The sequence below is a fragment of the Oryctolagus cuniculus genome, chromosome 2 (assembly GCF_964237555.1).
Source record: "Oryctolagus cuniculus chromosome 2, mOryCun1.1, whole genome shotgun sequence".
In the NCBI taxonomy this organism is placed as follows: domain Eukaryota; kingdom Metazoa; phylum Chordata; class Mammalia; order Lagomorpha; family Leporidae; genus Oryctolagus; species Oryctolagus cuniculus.
The window spans coordinates 63,897,124-63,914,386 of NC_091433.1; the positions used below are offsets into that span (position 1 = coordinate 63,897,124).

The 17,263-nt window shown below is 40.3% G+C and overlaps 1 long non-coding RNA gene across 1 annotated transcript in view; it reads left to right on the forward strand.

Annotated features, from left to right (window-relative positions):
• LOC138848472 (uncharacterized) overlaps positions 1 to 11,894 on the forward strand; it is a 1,168,718-nt gene extending 1,156,824 nt beyond the window's left edge. The window contains exon 9 of the long non-coding RNA XR_011386289.1: positions 11,009 to 11,894. This is a non-coding gene — a long non-coding RNA (uncharacterized lncRNA). The remainder of the gene's footprint in view (positions 1 to 11,008) is intronic.
• The last annotated feature ends 5,369 nt before the right edge of the window (positions 11,895 to 17,263 follow it).

Here is a 17,263-nt window from a genome sequence, read left to right on the forward strand (position 1 = left end):
TTAGAAATAACTCAGAGTTTGATTTGTGATTTAAATTATTTTGTTCTGCATACTGAGTCTGAAATTTTTAAGTTTCATCACTGCTGTTTTATATGCATTTAAAACATAACGCACCCAAATTAACAAATGGAGCCTGTTATTAAAAATATTGCCAGGATAAACAAATTATTTCAATGGAGTAACAGCTGAATATTTCAGTATTATAATTTTTTCCTTGATTCTAACATGTTACTCTTCTTAAAAAATCAAATAAAAATTCATAAAATTAGGAAAGGCTTTTGGCCTAGTGGTTAAGACACAAGATTCTGTATCAGAGTACCTGGATCAAGTCCTGGCTCCACTCCATTCCAGCTTCCTGCTGCTGCACACCCTGGGAGGCAACAAGTAATGGCTCAAATATTTAGGTGCCTGCCACCCACATAGGAGACCCAGAATGAGTTCCCAGCTCCTGGTTGCAGTCTGGCACAGCCATTTGGGAAGTGAATCAGCACATGGGAGATACATCTGTCTGTCTGTCTGTCTCTCTCTTCTCTCTCTCTCTTAATTTTATTAACATCTCTCTGAAGTGCATAAAGACAGAGGTTGTGTCTAGTTTTGCTGTTCTTTATAGTCTCAAACCCTTAAACAATACCTGACAAATAGTAGCACACAATCCTATTTGTGTGAAAAACTATCAACAGTTTTCTGAGAATTTGGCATTTCAATTTTTTTTTTTTTTTTTTTTTTTACAGGCAGAGTGGATGGACAGTGAGAGAGAGAGAGAGAGAGAGAAAGGTCTTCCTTTGCTGTTGGTTCACCCTCCAATGGCCGCCGCAGCCGGCACGCTGTGACCGGCGCACGGCGCTGATCCGATGGCAGGAGCCAGGTACTTCTCCTGGTCTCCCATGGGGTGCAGGGCCCAAGGACTTGGGCCATCCTCCACTGCACTCCCGGGCTACAGCAGAGAGCTGGCCTGGAAGAGGGGCAACCGGGACAGAATCCGTTGCCCCAACCGGGACTAGAACCCGGTGTGCCGGCGCCGCAAGGTGGAGGATTAGCCTGGTGAGCCATGGCGCCAGCCTGGCATTTCAGTCTTCCAATTTCATATTTGTAGTATGCAAAGTTCATTTGAGCAAATTTTGGAAAGTTTTGATAGGAACTACCATTCTTGTTTTTTTTAAGATTTTTTTTTTATTTATTTGAAACACAGAGTTACAGAGGGGTAGAGATAGAGAGAAAGGTCTTCTATCCACTGGTTCACTCCCCAGATGGCCGCAATGGCTGGAGCTGTGCCAATCCAAAGCCAGGAGCCAGGAGCTTCTTCCAGGTCTCCCACATAGGTCCAGGGGCCCAAGGACTTGGGCCACCTTCTACTGCCATCCCAGGCCGTAGCAGAGAGCTGGATCAGAAGTGGAGCAGCCGGGAATAGAACCGGTGCCCCATATGGGATGCCAGCGCTTCAGGCCAGGGCTTTAACCTACTGTGCCACAGCACCGGCCCCTATTCTTGTTTTCTTTGGGTGTTATTCTGGCATTTAAATGGTTAGTCCAAAACTTACTAATTTTTTGATAAAACAATTATTTTTCAATCACAGCTTTAAAAGGCTAATTTGTTTTTCTTGCTGATATTTTCCTAGATTCCTTTGAAATGTTTTTCGATATTTATTTTATTTTCATCTGCTTGAAAGACACACAGAGATAGAGTGAGAATGACAGAGACCTTGCATCCCCTGGCTCACTCCCCAAATGCCCACAATCCCCAGGGCTGGGCCAGGCCAAATCCAGGTGTCCAGAACTCCATGTGGGTCTCCCACATAGGTGACAGGGACCCGAGCACTCGAGAAATCATCTGCTGCTTCCCAGGATGCCTTAGTAGGAATTCTGCATGGAAAACAGGAAAGTTGGGATTCTAACCAACATTCTAATATGGGATGCCAGCATCCCAAGCAGCAGGTTAAGCCACTGCTGCCACAGCACCCCACGTTAAAATGGTACTGACAGCCAACAGTTACTGTATTTTTGCCAGCCTATTTCCTACTGCATTAGCAATGGCTCTACGGGCTGGTGTTATAGAGTAATGGGTTAAGCCATAACCTGTGATGTCAGATCCCATATGGGCACTGGTTTGAGTCCTGGCTGCTCTACTTCCAATCCAGCTCCCTGCTAATGCAGTTGGGAAAGCAATAAAAGATGGCCCAAGTCCTTGGGCCACTGTACCCATGTAGGAGATGTGGATGACGCTCCAGGCTCCTGGCTTCAGCCTGGCCCAACCCTGGCTGTTGCCACCGTTTGGGGAGTGAACCAGCAGACGAAAGATCTTTCTCTGTCTCCCTCTCTGTATGTAACTCTGCCTTTTAAATAAATAAATTTTAAAATAGCTCTCATCATCTACAATGTCTCTTCTTATATCTCATGTACTTCATATAATGAATCTTGCTCCTCTTCATCTGGAATAGTAGGCTGGAAAAATAAAGATAGCAGAGTTCTATATATCTATACACTCATTCCGTTGAACTGCAAATAATTCGTTCAGTATCCCTCTTCGAGCTTCTTAATCAAATATCTTGTAAGTACATATTTAGATTCTTCTCTGGACTACATTCCCAAACTTTCCTATCAATTGTATTTTCATAGTAGGTAATTATTTGGTATCAGCAGTACAGCGTGCAGCAGTTCTAATGCAGGATGAGCTCCTGCCTCAAGAGCAAGCAGGGACTTTCTTTGAACAGTGTTGTTTCTCTATTTTTATGGGCACTGTTAAATTTTGTTTGCATACATTTTTCCTATGGTGTTAAGCTAATCAATTTACACAGAAAGAATCTGCATTTTATTGTTATGCTCACTGTGCTTTGTTTCCAGATAAAATTGAAACTTGGTGGGGAGCATTGGGCATATTCACTACATAAAGATGCTGAGGATTTGAGAAAATTTTAATCACTACAAAGGGTGAAACCTAATGACAGAAGAAAACAAAACCCGGCATCGTCCTTTTTCTACTTTACGTGGTGTTGAATGAGCGTTTTCAACATACTTATTCCATCTTAAATTGTCTCAAGATGATCTATATTAATTGAGAAGTTAGTAGATTCTAGAATATAACTAGTCTTACCTTGAATTCAAATTATCTCAAACATCTATTGACAAACATTCACTTAAAACTGCCTCTTATTGATCAAGATTTTATTTCTAGGGTGGGTACTTGACATAGTGGGTAAGTCAGAACTTGGGATGCCTGCATCCCACATGGGAGTGCCTGGTTCAAGTCCTGGCTCTTCTACTTGCAGTCCAGCTTCCTGCCAATGTGCTTCCTGGAAGGCAGCAGATGAGGACCTAAGTACTTGGGTCCCTACTACCCTTTGGGAGACCCTGATTCAGTTCGAGGCTCCTGGCTTTGCCCTGGCCCCAGCCCTGGATGTTGTAGGAATTTGGAAAGTGAATCAGCAGATCAAAGATCTTTCTCTGTCTCTCTTTCTCTTTGCTATTCATACAAAATGGAAATAAATGACAAATAAATTTTAAAGGTCTCTTTCCTTTTGCGAAAACAATGACTTAAGCTATATAGAAAAAACTAATTTATTTCATTTTATAAGTTATAATTATAACAGATTTATTTTTTTAATTAGCTAGTACTCTTCTAAGTACTTTACCAATGTTAGCTCCTTTTAGCCTCATAACAAACCCATAAGAAGGTATCATTTTTTTTCCTGCTTTAAAGAGCAAGTAATGAAGACAGAGTTTAACTGTTTTGCTGAAGGTCACACAGACACAACCATTGCATAGCAGAGCCAGAGTTTATTCACAAAAAGTTTGGGTTCAGATCCTACACATTAAGCATCTTATAAGCCTGAGGTGGACAAGTTGCAGCAAAGATAACAGTTGCCTGAGAGCTGTAGGTGTCAAGAGCATCATACACCCTGCTGATGTAGGGCCACACTTCAACAACTACATGTGGAACCATCTGGCACAGACTTGAGGTCAAGACCAATGCAGAGCTATAACTTCTTGAATATCTGCAAGAAACTAAAAAATATGCTTCAAAAGCCAGAATTCAAATCCGACTTCCTGGAAACCCTGGAACACCTCAGATATCTTGGGGCTCCAGGAGCCATTTGAAGTCCTGCACTATAGAATGCTAAATCGTTTCCTCCACAGCCCTTTCTTTCCAATGCACAGTGGCTCACATATGAATGCCTTCAGATGTTTGAATCCTATTTTCTTGGTTAAAAGATGATTTTTTTCTTCCAGTAAAGGAATACTGATCTGTGGGCATAGATTGCCACATACCAGAGTTGAATTACTTTTCCCTGCTCAAGAAACCATTTCCAATTTCAGGATGCTCATTCACTCTCCCCCATCCCTTGATATTTCTTAGAAAGCTCCCTTCGTTTGGGTCCATCTCTAGCGATTATTTGCTGTGCAACAGCAGCTTTGTTGCAAAACAGCATTCTTAGGTACACAGCAGTCAGTCTGAAAAGAGGGTGAAGGTTTTAAAATGAAAATATTGAGAACATGCACATAGGATCCTATTTCAGGTACCCGCTGTGTGAAAAAAAAATCAGGGAATTAATGTGGGAGGTAAGACAAACATGAATGATGCTGTAAGACACATAATCGTATGGTGATTGATTCATGGACACATACATCTATGGTATGTATACAGAGATTCTGGGATAGAAGGCTATTGGTAGAATGATTGTAACCTCTCCCCTCCACAAATTCTTCATCTTAGAGTCCCTTTCCAATCTCTATCTTGTGTTTGGCACAATGCCTAAAATAAATGAAGACAGAGAAGGAGAATTGCTTAATCAATTGAAACATCCAGTCCAGTCTCCAAAGTCATCTAATTCTTTTTTTTAGAAAACTTTTATTTAATAAATATAAATTTCCAAAGTACAACTTTTAGATTATAGCGGTTTTTCCCCCATAACCATCCTCCCAACCACAAACCATCCCATCTCCTACTCCTTCTCCCATCCTCTACTCCCTCTCTCATCCCATTCTTCATTAAGATTCATTTTTATCTTTATATACAGAAGAATCAACTTAGTATATACTAAGTAAAGATTTCAACAGATTGTACCCACACAGACACACAAAGTATAAAGTACTGTTTGAATACTAGTTTTACCATTAATTCCCATAGTACAGTACATTAAGGACAGAGATCCCACATGGGGAGTAAGTACACAGTAGCTCCTGTCAGTTTAACAATTGACACTCTTACTAATGACGTCAGTAATCACCCAAGGCTCTTGTCATGAGCTGCCAAGGCTATGGAAGCTTCTTGAGTTCACAAACTCTGACCTTATTTAGACAAGGCCATAATCAAAGTGGAAGTTCTCTCCTCCCCTCAGAGAGAGGTACCTCCTTCTTTGATGGCCCATTCTTTCCACTGGGATCTTACTCAGAGATCTTTCATTTAGGTTTTGTTTTTTGTTGTTGTTGTTGTTGTTGTTATTTTGCCACAGTGTCTTGGCTTTCCATGTGAGAAACTCTCATGGGCTTTTTAGCCAGATCAGAATGCCTTAAGGGCTGATTCTGAGGCCAGAATGCTATTTAGGACATCTGCCATTCTATGAGTCTGCTGTGTATCCCACTTCCCGTGTTGGATCATTCTCTCCTTTTTAATTCTATCATTTATTATTAGCAGACACTGGTCTTATTTACGTGATCCCTTTGACACTTAATCCTATTTTGATGATCAATTATGAACTGAAACTGATCACTTTAACTAGTAAGATGGCATTTGTACATGCCAACTTAATGGGATTTAAAGTCCCATGGCACGTTTCTAGCTCTACCATTTGTCATCTAATTCTTTTTTTAAAATAATTTTAAATTATATAAGATGAACTAATTTGTGCATTTCATATCTATAGTTCTAGGAGAATAGTGATACTTCCCACTCTACTCTCCTTCCCCCTCCCCACCCTCATGGTCCACCCTCTCTCCTCCATCATTTCTTCTTTATTTTAATGTTTGCATCGACATACTTTCAGTTTATTTTATAATCATAAGGTTAACCTTCTTCTAAGTAAAGAATTCAACAAATGGTAATAAAAATTACAGTATTCCCCAGTAGTAGACACAAGGGCAATAAACAATAATCAAATCTAAAAATGTCAATTTAGCTAATATACATTATATATTTTTGTATTCTATTAGTTATCACAGATCAGGGAAAACACAGATCAGGTATTGGCTTATTTCACAAAGTATAATTGTTTCCAGTTGCATCCATTGTGTTACAAAAGACTGGATTTCATTCTTTTTATGATTGAGTAGTATTCCATAGTGTATATATACAACATTTTCTTTATCCAGTCATCAGTTGATTGGCATCTGGGTTGATTCCATATGTTAGCTATTGTGAATTGAGCTGCATAATCATGGGGGTACAGATAACACCTTCATATGCTGTTGTCATTTCACTTAGATAAATTCCCAGGAATATATTAGGGTACATTTTTCTCCCACATCTTGCCAGCATTTATTGTTTTTTGATTTATGATAGCCATTCTAACTGGAGGAGGATGAAACCTCATTGTGGTTTTTATTTGCATTTCCCTGATGGCCAGTGATCCTGAGCATTTTTTCATGCGTCTGCTGGCCAATTGACTTTCATCCTTTCATGTATTTCATGTATACAGTTTTAGGAACATAGTGATACTTCTTCCCATTCTACCCTCCCTGCTGGCCCCGCTCCCACCCTTCCTCTTCATTCCTCTTCTATCCTACTCTTAATATTTACAATGATCTAGTTTCAGTTTACTTTATACTCATAAAACTAACCCTACACTAAGTAATGAGTTCAACAAATATATGAAGGAAAAACTGTTTCAAAACAGTAGAGACAAGGGCTGTAAAAAACTCACCAAAGCTCAAAATGTCAATTACTCTCCCATACATTACATTTTTGGTACTCTATTAATTACCATAGATCAGGAAAAACATATGGTATGTGCATATTTAGGACTGGCTTTTTTCACTAAGTATAATGGTCCAGTTGCACCCATTTTGTTGCAAAGGATAGGATTTCATTCTTTTTTGTGGCTTAGTACCATAATTTCTGTATCCAGTCATCAGTTGATGGACATCTGGGTTGATTCTATATCTTAGTTGTTGAGAATTGAGCTGCAATATGCATGGGAGTAAAGGTAACTCTTTCATATGCTGACTTCATTTCCCTTAGGTAAATGCCAAAGAGTGGGGCTTCTGGGTCTTACAATAGGTCTATTTTCAGCTTTCTGAGGTATCTCCATACTGTCTTTCACCAAGGCTGTACTAGTTTACATTCCCACCAACAGTGCATTAGAGTTTCTTTTCCCACAGATCCTCTCCAACATTTGTTATTTGTTGATCTCTGTCTGAGAGTCCTTCTAACTGGGTGGAGGGGAAACCTCATTGTGGCTTTGATTTGTATTTCCCCAGTGGCTAGTGAGCTTGAGCATTTTTTCATGTGTCTGTTGGCCATTTGAATTTCTTCCTTGGAAGATGCCTGTTCAAGTCTTTTGCCCATTTCATAACTAGATTGTTTGCTTTGCTGTTGAGTTTCTTGAGCTCTTTATAGATTCTGAATATTAATCCTCTATCAGTTTCATAGTTTGAAAATATTTTCTTCCATTCTGTTGGTTGCCTCTTCAGTTTGCTGAGTTTTGTTTTGTTTTGTTTTGTTTTGTTTTGTTTTGTAGTGCTCAAGTTTCTCACTTAGTGTAATCCCATTTGTCTATTTCTGCTTTGATTGCCTGTGTACAGAATCCTCTGCAGTGACCCACCCCAAGCACTCAGGGAAATCTAAGCCTCTGAAGCCAGACACAGTGATTGCACAGAGACCCAGCTGCATTCCACACCCTATCATGCAGAATTCCCACAGCCACACCACACAGTCACAGGGAATAGGAGATCCACTTTCAGCCCCACAAGGCTGCTCCATCCACAGAGAGAGCAAGGCATTCCAAGTTAGATGCCTTCTAGTGTTCCACCTTGGCAACTTAAACAGACACCAGTGATGTAGAGGGGAGGTTAGGGGAGCATCTCACATGTTTAAGTTACTGCCCTACACCCTGCCAACCCTCCATGCCAGACTCAAAGTCAATGGAAAGAAGGGATTTACCCCTCAGATAAAATCCCCTAGTCACATGCACTCCACCCGAGGCAGCCAGTACTTGCCTTTTAAGATGATGCTTCTTCCCTACTATTCAATGGGACTCATTATTGGTGGGATAGGAAGCAGGCAGTGTTCTCTGGCTTCATGGGTTTAGGTGAGCACTCTGTCCCCTGCTAGCACTCTAGGCCACATTCAAAGTAGATGTGGTCGGCAAGGTTCTCTTTCAGACAGTGTCACCAGTGGCATACGCTGCAGCAGTGTCCTCTCATTTCTCTTTAAGAAGATGGTAACTCTCCTGATTCTGATTCTGAAACTGGTAGAAGCAAAACAGAGAAGCACTGCCTGACTTTTCGCTGCTGAGTATGGGGCTCTCCAGGAGTTGGGGAGGGGAAGAAGGAAGTTGACTTCTCTGTACCAAGCCTGGCAGTTGCTCAAACCCCAGTCAGCTCCCCAAGCTGAAGTAAAAGTCAATGCTTGGCTGTGGAACTCCATCTCAGCTAAAACTGAGCAGCAGGGGGCACAGCCGTTTTTTCCTATGTTGAGGTGTGATGAAAGCTGGCAGCTGGCTGTGCTGCACAGCTGGCTGCAGTGGTGTCCCTGTCCTCCCTCCTCTGGTCCCATGGAGTCTTTGCTCTTTATTCAGTTCTTTGCCAAAAATTTCTGTCAGTAAGGTCCCTGGAAATGGGGTCCCCAGCTTTGTTCTTTTCATATCCCAGAGCCTACAGCCTATTTTTTAAAAGATTTATTTGAAAGACAGAGAGAGAGAGAGAGATCATCTATCTACTGGTTTACTCCCCAATTCGTAGTTTTTCTTTTCTATATTTTATATGTGTCTTTCTAGTTTTTTTGCAAAGCCTATCCTCCCCTTAGGGTAGTGTCACCTTTTATTTTTCTCACTTGATGCCTTAGGCAGAATATCTTAGAAAAATCATGAAATTTTCCCAACTAGGTCCAGAATAAGCCGATTTTATTTAGTCTCACTTCTCCATGTGTTCCTACTGATTTTTTACATTTGGTATGTATTATGCATTATGTATTATGTACTAGAAAGGCAGAGAGAGGACAGATAGACACTTCTCATGTGCTAGTTCACTCCCCAAGTGCTGCGCTAAAGCTAGGAGCTAGAAACTAAGTCCAGGTCTCCCATGAGAATGGTCCCTACCCAACTATTTGAACTATCACTTGCTTCCTCCTATAGAATGTGTTAGTAGGAAGCTGGAATTGGGAACAGAGGCGGGACTCTGTCCCAGACATTTTGCTACAGGATGTGTGTGTTCCAACTGGCATTTAACTGATAGGCCAAACATCCTCTGCATTAATTTTTAACTCCTAAGCAGATTACCCAATCAGCCTCTCCAGTCCTTTTCTACATGTTGTGGTTTCCCAAGTCGCAAATTTTATCCCTTTCCATATTAAAAAATGATGTTCTTCCTGCTTTCAAAAAAGAAATGCCAATCTCTCCTTCATAGCCCCTGTGTTTCCACCTTCCCTCATGTTAATTACCTTCCCAGTCCCCTTTTTTCTGGCATCTTCAGCCTTTCTGTCACTCACTGGCCTCTTGTCCCATTTTATTAGCACACTTAGAAAAATTCTTCCTTAAGCAACCAAAAGCCAAATCACCACAAAAGTAAAATATCCCAAGTCTATAATACCTTTTTCTCTTCTTTTCATCATCTAACACTCTTCAGTACATTATCTAGCTTGTTTTCTCCCTGTCTAATTAGAATATCTTGATGATCAGGGAAGTCAGATCTCAGGATCTCCAACAGTTCTCATCCTTTCAAACCTTCCTGCAGCATGCAACCTTGTTAACCAATCCGTTCTTCTCACACATTCCCCCAGCATCTCCCTGACCTGGTTCCCCTCCTTTCTCTTCCAGGACTCCTGTCTCCTTTACCACCTCTTTATCACCCCCTAAAATCCTGCATGTAGATGTTTTTGCAAGTTCTGTGTTAGCTTCTCCCCTCTCTTGATGACTAGTCCTGGGCTCCCAACCTCCTAACTCAACATTTTCCACTAATCCACTACCCGCTCATTCATCTAGCTAGCCTCTCAACATGTGTCAGAAAAACCAAATGCACCAAATTTCTGAAAAACTAATTTTCTCCCTCTTTCTCTTTTCTTGATAATTACTATATCTGTTATCTCTTCATCAGCAAGATTCAAACCTCAGAGTCATCTCTGAGTTCTTATTATTGTTTCCCTTCCATAGTCTATGTTTGTGGTTTGGTTTTGTGGTGGTTTTTTGTTTATTAGCATAGGGTGAGGAAAGGGAAAGGCAGGGAACTTGGAGAGTTGGACTTGGTGTTTTGTGCTTGGAAAGCACTCCAAAAAACTTAAATGCTAAAATGTGAAACTCAAGGATTGTACTTATATCAGCTCTGATTGTGGTTTAATATGATTAAGTAACTTGCAAAAACAGAGGACTCGTGTTTTTTTTTTCCTTAATGTTACAAAAAAACAAATATTTGTGAATTCACGCTGTAGCAAATGTAATCCAGGACTCTGGGAAAACCATGTAGCATAAGGAATCTTGTGTCCTTGATCAAATTCCCATAATGGGGGACTGGAATTAGCTCTAATGTCTTTAAACAGGATAGAAAGGTAGAAGCTCTTAGTTAAATTCATTTACTTTTTACTTTTTGTACAGATAAATAAGCTATAGAAATGTCTTCCTTTTAAACATCTAAAAAATGTGAAAAGACTCTAGGTTAGCAGGTGAAATGTATACTTCTCTTGGGTAGCCTACAAGTAGTCTTTCTATGATTATTAATAACATTTTATGTTTAACTTCTATAAATCAGCACTAACCATGTTTTAATGTACCTCTTAATTATTAAGCAGTTTCAAAACTAAAGTTGTTCATCTGAAACATCTGATCAAATGTTCTTCCAATTAATATATTTTATTTATTTTATCCTAGATTTCCTGCTCTTCCAAAACAAAGTTATTGAGAACTTCTGTGCAAGCAAAGGAACAAAGGACCTCTTTAAAGAAAAAAAGGTAGGTCCCAGAGTATAAAATGTCCCAGAAGGCTTCTCAAAACACACAGCTTGTCTGTCCTGGCAAAATAAGGCCCTCTCACTGAGCTGCAGCCGCTAGCCCACTGCGTCTACTCTCCAGCTCCACGAATTAGCTGTGGGTAAATGACTGTAGTAGAAGTGATCTGTTTTTCATATTATTTCTGGTCATATGAAAGCAATTGTGTTTCCACAGACTTGTTTCTCCTGGAGAATTAGATGAATGGGGAAGTTCTAAAATATAAGATCTCTTCATGTTAGCCAGGGAGACTTTTCTAGCAGGACTAAGCAGCCAAGCACAGTGGATTACAGAGCATGTGTGTGTTTCTCCCACTTGGGAAGTGATTTGTTTGGAGCTCTCTTGTTCTCGGGAAGTCTTAATCCTTTCTGAGCAGCACTTACATGGCAACCTTAGAGAATTAGACTTGTACCTGGGTATTTTTTTTCTCTTCTTGATATAGCTCAGTGCGTTTTCTCAATGGCGGCCATGGTCTAGTAATTGAAAGCTTTTGAACCTTGTGAACAGATTCATTTAAAGCCATATTCTGAGGAGTTTTCACAAAATGGAAAGTGTCTTCTACCAGGAAGCTACAAAAGAATTTACAACAGAAAATCTGATAAGTGTTCCACTCAGGATGTGTGTACGGCGGTGTGACTTGAAGACCCAGTTTCCCAGAGTACATTGCTCAAAAAGTCCGTGATTCTTCACACTCTATGAGTTGATCTCTGGGTTTCCTTGTCTTCTCTTGACTTGCAGTTCTTTCTTTTTTTAATGCAAAATTCAGCAAATTGTCCCCATGTAGCAGAGGTCTTTCTGAAGTGAGAAATCATTATAAAATACTGGTATGCAAGAATGGAAAACTGTTTAAGTGAGAAAAATTTAGTTACTTGAGCATGCCTCTCTTTGATGCTATTTCTTCAACACAATATATTGTTGAAGCCAAAAACAACACAGAAGCTTAGAGGGCATTCCTATGTCTGACTAGTCTGGAATACTAGCTATGATTTTGCCACTGGTTGTTTTATATTCAGATTACTAGATTTGAATTAATTTTATTTTCAAACCAAGTGAGGTGTGTGTGTGTGTATGTGACATCACCACAGACTCAGTATTTGAAGGAACTGATTTTTTTTGTTTTGTTTTTGCACCTACAGAGGGAAAAGAGAAGATAGAAAGTTTTGGTTTTTAAAGATTAAAATCATGTTTTATTTGTTCCATAAAGTAGCAGCAACTACTATTGTTTCCTTTTAATATCCCTCTCAGGCGCTGGTGTTTACTTTTCCCTTAAGGGCGTCTCAGAGAAAAGTGCTAAGGGAGTCCTTTAATAAGTGCCCGGCATGCATGTCTGCTTCCTTACAGACTCTGAGCAATTAATCACAACCACAAGAAAGCTGGGAAATGAGTGGCACTATCACGTGCCATCTACAAGCCAGTGTCTGTCTCCCCTTGATCTCAATTTAGGTAACAATGAATTTTTTTTCCCATTAAGATAAAAGCAGATTTTAAAAATTAGCCCTCATGTTTGTCCTTAGTAACTGTTCCTTTAAGACTCTCTCTAAGACTTTTAGCATAATATTTTACACACGCTCTGTGGGAACAAAGACCCTAGAAATGACCCTACAATATATGCAGCCTGGCTGAGAAGTGATCTATCTGAGCTGTTTTGCTGATATTTTTCTCAAATCCTCCTCCGCCTAACTTTTCTTTGCATTCAAATGTGAATCATGACAAAGTCACACTCTGTGAAAAACTTACCAATATAGTTTTATAATATTCTTCAAATAGATTACATTTTGGGTAAATTATCATTGGAGTACTCTGGGAGTTAGGTGCACAGTTCCTCTTATTACTAATGGGAGCCCTGCACCTAATTTCAGGCACTCTAAGCTGAAATGCAATCGCCTGTGTGTTTTCTGCTATAAAAATATAACTCAATATTCAGTGCAAAAGCAATACTTGGTTCTCTGAAACGCATTGTTGATGAGATTCCTTCCGGTCTCCAGTATTTCACCTTAGAAAAAGCACTTTCTCTGAATGCCACTATAATAAAACATGTCAACCTCCCCTTGTCTTTTAAATACCCTCTCTTCAAAACCTTCTCCTGCCAATTCATGAAAACTGCTGTTCCCGTGCTGGGAGGTTGGCTAGGACAGGCATTTAGTCTGTAACAGCTAATACATAAACTTGAATGTTTTAGTGCTCCTCTGAGATGCACATTGAAGGATAACTTTTCATATGAGGTGGAGGCTGCAACGTACGTAGGCTGCTGTCTTTAAAACACACATGGAAGCATATATCTTGATGAGACAGAAGCTGTCACCCCCATATACCCAAGTTCTTACTAAATCTGCCAGAACAACTACACACTTTCTAAGCTAGGACAAGTATAACAAGAAAAAAACACAAACAATTAAAAAAAGAACTTGAAAAGAGTTTCTCCAAACTGTATTATTTGGGAAGATTTCTAGAGTTTTCCTGTTCCTAGTTAGAGGAGACAGAATGTGTATGCTTTGGTTCAGATGCTTTAGCTAATATTTGTCAGTTTGATTGCAAAGGTACGTGATATTTCCTAAGGTTGCCCAGATATTTTAATGACATCTAGCAAATATTCAGGAACATTTCCAAAATTAAAAATTATGAAATGATGTTGTATACAACTAGCCCTGGGAGCCAGGTATCACACAGCTTTCATGGCACAGAATTCTACTATTGCTTGAAAAGCATCAGTTTTTCCATTTGAATGAATGGAAAGCATATAAACAGTTATATGGTCTTTTTTCAAAATGGGATAAAGGGAATATCATAAATTATTGAAATCCTCAGATAAGCCAAGGCTATGATTTTTAGTCAGTAAGCTCCACCTTTTCTCTGGCCTGTATAAAATTGTAACGCCTTTGACTTGAATAAAAATTTATTTTTTTCCTGCTGCATTGACCCAAAGGGAGAGGGAATGCAAAGGATCCACATAAACTCAAACTGCACAGTCCCTTCCAGCCTCAACTGGGGTCGGAAGCTGACTGTATCACTATTTGGTGGTTAATCAAAGAATTGGATGGGATGAAAGAAACAGCTTCTAATAGCAATGTCAGAATTAATCGAACGCCACTTTGGTGATTATGTCTGTGTCTCATAGAAAAAAAATCAGAATGGCCGACTACAGATTTGACTCAGGATGCCTTGGTATTTGCATCCCCAGCATTTGGTGCGCAGGGAAAAGTTAGCAGTCTTACACTGGTGAGATGCCGTGGTAATTCCTCACTCTGCTCCCGAGTGAGTCCCTCCCATTTGAATGGGCCTGAGCCTAGGCATGAGGAGTGTGGTGCAGTGTCTCCTTGTGCAGCCTGAGCCATGAAGGAGAGAGACTTCAGATTTCTGAGGCTTCCAGTGTGATTTCAGAGAGGCTTGAGGAGTGCGTACCCAAGGCGGTGATGGGATGCTTCCAGGGTCATTGCTTGCATCTGACTCAGTAGGTGGGGGATCTCTGGGTGTGGTGTCTGTACGTGTTGTCTGCCAGAAAGCCAGGGTGGCACTTGGCCTCAGTTAAAGAAAGAAAAAGCTAAGGCACTAAATACATCTTCTTGCTTAAGTATTACACGTATGAGGGAATATAAACCAGACCAAAGTTTAGGAAAAATTTTCCTTAAGTCATTACTTTATTTTTAATTGTGAGTTAAAATTGGCAAGCAGTGTTTTTCTAGATTGGGAAGTCATAAAGTAAACAAGATGGATGGGGGTGTTGGTTGTCTCGAGGGAAGTGAATAAATGAGAAAAATAATATTTAATGCAAGCAGGTCATTGGCAAACTCATTTTAAACATGTTGAAAAGCACAATTCTGGGGTGGGCATTTGGTGCAATGGTGAAGATGCCACTTGGGATGCCCAAATCCCTTATCAGGGAACCTGGCTTCTAGTCCTGGCTCTTCATCCAATCTAGCTTCCTGCTAATGCATAATTTCGTAAGCAGCAGGTGATGGCTCAAGTATTTCAGGTTCCTGCCACCCTTGTGGGAGACAAAAATAAAGTTCTGAGCTCCAGGCTTCAGTCTGACTCAGCTCTGGATATTGCATACTTTTGGAGAATGAACCAGACGATGGAAGATCTCATTTTCATATTCTCTCTCTCTCTCTCTCTCTCTCTTTTTCTCTCCCCCTCTCCCCCTCTCCCTCTTTCTCCTTCATATACATATATATGGCTCTATTAATATATTTAACCTATCATATATATATATATATATCTTGAGGCAACGTATAATATATATCCTATCATATATAGATTTATATAGAAGTACCATTCTAATGTTCATTATTTCAGTTCAGTCTATGATTCAGCATAACACATTGCCCTCACAGAATTAAAATATGCAAATATTTTAAAGCCCTTAAAAACCACAATGTCGGCTGGCGCCATGGCTCACTAGGCTAATCCTCCGCCTGTGGCGCCTGCACCCCAGGTTCTAGTCCTGGTCGGGGTGCCAGGTACTAGTCCTTGTTTTTCCTCTTCCAGTCCAGCTTTCTGCTGTGGCCCGGGAAGGCAGTGGAGGATGGCCCAAATCCTTGGGCCCTGCACCCTCAGGGGAGACCAGGAGGAAGCACCTGGCTCCTGGCTTTGGATCAGCGCAGCATGCTGACCGTAGTGGCCTTTTGTGGGGTGAACCAACGGAAGGAAGACCTTTCTGTCTTTCTCTCTCACTGTCTAAATCTCCTGTCAAAAAAAAACAAAACAAAACAAAACAAAAAAAACACAGTGTCATTGTTCTTGGAGCTGGCCTGGAACTCTATTGTGATAAAATGTTTCTATACAGTTGTGTGGCCTGGAGCTTGGTCATGATTCCCATAGATTCAGGTTTATACAAGTGGAGAACAAGACCCTTGAAGACACCAAGAAGTGCTTGTAGCTAACTGAGACATGAGCTTCTTCCCAAGGGCTTCTTCATTCTTGTCCCAGTGTCTTCTGCCTCCAAAGTCTTGACCTCATGGGATTCTGAGTGTCCTCCATACATGCCAAGGGTCAAGGCAACAGGTGTTCCTCTCTGTCTCCTCATTTTATGAGACCAAGCCATTCACTGCACAGCAGGTGGTCCAACTCACTGATCACTACTTACAAAATTGTTCTTGAAAACTGCCGTCAGCAGGATACAGCTACCTGTTGCAAAGTGAGATAACTAAAACCAAAGGAACAAAGTTTATTTACTCTGAAATCAAGAAAAAAAATATTTTCTCAGGCACCACATGGCAGATTTTTCTTTTTAATATGTGGGTACCTCTTTGTCTCCACTTTTCCTATCAGTAATAAATGATGCCAAGTGGGATCTCATTTGATGTAATAAAGATGGAATGGGCCTTAGAACTGACTGACAAAGGTTCATTTTTACTCTGTCACTTTCTTTTTAAGATTTATTTATTGGAAACCGAGAGATGAGAGAGAGAGATGGTGCTTCTATCCTCTGGTTCACTTCCCAAATAGCTGCCCCAGCCAGGGCTAGGCCAGGCCAAAGCCAGGAGTCCAGAACTCCATCTGGGTGGCAGGAGCCTTTTTACTTGAGCCATCTTCTGCTATCTTCCTAGACAGAGTAACAGGGAGCTGGATCATAAGTGGAGCAACTGGGACTCAAACCTGTGCTCAGGGGGTAGGATGTTAGCCTGGCAAGTGACAGCTTAATCCAGTGCACCACAACACAGGTGCCCTATTGCTATCATTTGCTGATTCTGACAACCTGGAAATACTAATTCATATCTGTACATCTCAGTTCCTTAATCTGTATCATAAGAATAGTAATACCTATGCAAATTATTATTTAAAGGCAAAATTTGGTTGAGATACTGTATTTTAGTACATAATGAGTTGTACATTTCAAAAGCACTTATTTATACAATGAGCAGTAAATTGCACCTATTACTATTATTTGGGATAATCATTTCCCAAGAACATTATTTTTTTTAGTGGGTTTCTATTTTGAGCTTCCGTTCCTAGGACCTTTCCAATAGGGTGCACATACTGTCAGTGCTTCTATACTGTACCATATTTAATAGCTGAGAAAGGGTAAAATTCCGAACTTGGGCAGTGGAAGAAAGACAGAAAAAGCCAAAGCGAAGGTTTTGGTTTTTGCTTTTTCATGGAGCAGCCACAGTTCCAACAAGCTATCTTCTACCTCTCTGAT